General features: G+C 41.5%; 1 long non-coding RNA gene across 1 annotated transcript; it reads left to right on the top strand.

Annotated features, from left to right (window-relative positions):
• Positions 1 to 1,923: 1,923 nt before the first annotated feature.
• On the top strand, positions 1,924 to 2,505 carry LOC115160177 (uncharacterized). Its single transcript, XR_003869023.1, has 4 exons — positions 1,924 to 1,985; positions 2,163 to 2,263; positions 2,302 to 2,402; positions 2,441 to 2,505. It is a non-coding gene; the product is annotated as an uncharacterized LOC115160177 (long non-coding RNA).
• Positions 2,506 to 2,827: the final 322 nt, after the last annotated feature.

The following is a 2,827-nucleotide window of genomic DNA, read 5'->3' as shown; positions in this document are numbered from 1 at the left end:
AATGCTAATATCTCTGGCTGTGGTAACGTTAGCAACTTTGGCAGCGATTACGGACTCGAGAAAGTGAACCTTCACCCCAGTCTGAAGTCCTGAGAGCTCTGGAAGCTGGCTTTCATCAAGGATCTCTCTGTACTTTGCTCTGTTCATCTTTCCCTCGACCCTGACCAGTCTCTGAATCCCTCCCGCTAAAAAACATCCTCACAGCATGATGCTGCCACCACCATGCTTCACCGTAGGGATGGTGCCAGGTTTCCTCGAGATGTGATGCTTGGCATTCTGGCGAAAGAGTTGAATCTTGATGTCATCAGACCAGAAAATCTTGTTTCTCATGGTCAGAGTTCTTTTGGCAAACTCCAAGCGGGCTGTCATGTGGCTTTCGTCTGGCAACTACCAGCCTAGTGGTTAGAGCGTTGGGCCAGTAACCGAAAGGTTGCTGGATCTAATCCCCGAGCTGACAAGGTAAAAATCTGTTGTTCTGACCCTGAACAAGGCAGTTAACCCACTGTTTCTAAGCCGTCATTGTAAGTAAGAATTTGTTCTTAACTGACTTGCCTAGTTAAATAAAATAAAAAAAATCTATCTAATATCTCCACAGAGGAACTCTGGAGCTCTGTTAGAGTGACCATCGGGTTCGTGGTCACCTCCCTGACCAAGGCCCTTCTCCCCTGATTGCTCAGTTTGGCCAGGCGGCCTATTGGTATCAATGGATGTAAGAATAGATGATAGCAGGTCACAGTAGAATAGCCCTTAGCCTACCATCTGTGGAAGAATAGATGAGAGATAACAGGTCACACTAGAATAGCCCTTAGTCTACCATCTGTGGAAGAATAGATTATGGATAACAGGTCACACTAGAATAGCCCTTAGTCTACCATCTGTGGAAGAATAGATTATGGATAACAGGTCACACTAGAATAGCCCTTAGTCTACCATCGGTGGAATCCATTTAAAAAAGAGCTCATTGCATTTCAAAATGTTTGTAAACGAAAACATAGAAATTCTTCACATTTTTATTTTTATTTTTTAAATCAACCTGCCTCAATACCCTAGAATTAGGGGTCAATTATTTATAATCTAGGGTATAAAGATAAAACACTTTGCTAGGGGTGAAACTGTTTATTTGGGGTTCAACAAAGAGGAGGAGATATCTAAAGAGTCACATGCACCCGTGTTTCTACATCTGCATTGCTTCCTGTTTGGGGGTTTTAGGCTGGGTTTCTGTACAGCACTTTGAGATATCAGCTGATGCAAAAAAGGGCTTCATAAATACATTTGATTAATTGATTGATTGATTGATGTCACGGTCAAATATTAAAACAAATATTTATGTAAAGTGTGAATGTTACTCAAAAAGGTTGGCCCACTTGAAGACAACAGGAGAGATGTCATTCTCTCTCTCCCCCCCCCCCCCCCCCCCCAGGGCCCCAGAACAGAACAGAACAGCAGCATGGGAAAATAGAGTCGAAAATGAAATATCCAAAACATTGAAAAGAGTTGGACCATTATACATGATGTACAGATGAAAATGATGGGTCAGTTATTTTTTTAAATGATTGAATCAATCTGGCTCAATAATCAAGGTAAATGTGACATCTTCAGCATTCAGACCACTGAGAACTAAATTATGTCAAGTTAAATAATTATTTCAAAACAAAATAAAAAATGTATGATGAAATATGTTTTCTTGTCGGCAGTGGTTAGATCTACCGCCCGCTTGGTTGTTTTCTGGAATTATTTCAAAGGCATTGTCCAGACACCAGGTGACAGAAGACAGTATTCGATTTATATTTCCCCTCCACTAAAAACAATCTTTGGTGGTTGTTTTGACACAATTATTTGACAGGCTCCTTCCAACTAATGACGACCATATGTATCATAATTATGAATGTCTATACATCTGTATAATACCCTTTTCAAACCTCATTTAAGACCTGCCGTTCCTGAGCCTTAATCATGAGATGAAATTCTGTTTAAATGCTTTGAAGGTACAGTAATAGGACACTGACTGAGGATGCATCCTAAGGTACAGTAATAGGACACTGACTGAGGATGCATCCTAGGAAACTGACTGAGGATGCATTCTAAGGTACAGTAATAGGAAACTGACTGAGGATGCATTCTAAGGTACAGTAATAGGACACTGACTGAGGATGCATCCTAAGGTACAGTAATAGGACACTGACTGAGGATGCATCCTAAGGTACAGTAATAGGACACTGACTGAGGATGCATCCTAGGAAACTGACTGAGGATGCATTCTAAGGTACAGTAATAGGAAACTGACTGAGGATGCATTCTAAGGTACAGTAATAGGACACTGACTGAGGATGCATCCTAAGGTACAGTAATAGGACACTGACTGAGGATGCATCCTAGGAAACTGACTGAGGATGCATTCTAAGGTACAGTAATAGGAAACTGACTGAGGATGCATTCTAAGGTACAGTAATAGGACACTGACTGAGGATGCATCCTAAGGTACAGTAATAGGAAACTGACTGAGGATGCATCCTAGGAAACTGAATGAGGATGCATCCTAGGAAACTGACTGAGGATGCATCCTAGGAAACTGACTGAGGATGCATTCTAAGGTACAGTAATAGGACACTGACTGAGGATGCATCCTAAGGTACAGTAATAGGAAACTGACTGAGGATGCATCCTAGGAAACTGAGTGAGGATGCATCCTAGGAAACTGACTGAGGATGCATTCTAAGGTACAGTAATAGGACACTGACTGAGGATGCATTCTAAGGTACAGTAATAGGACACTGACTGAGGATGCATTCTAAGGTACAGTAATAGGACACTGACTGAGGATGCATCC

This window comes from Salmo trutta, chromosome 23, assembly GCF_901001165.1.
Source record: "Salmo trutta chromosome 23, fSalTru1.1, whole genome shotgun sequence".
NCBI classification, from domain to species: Eukaryota; Metazoa; Chordata; class Actinopteri; order Salmoniformes; family Salmonidae; genus Salmo; species Salmo trutta.
This window is presented reverse-complemented; position numbering and strand designations above follow the sequence as displayed.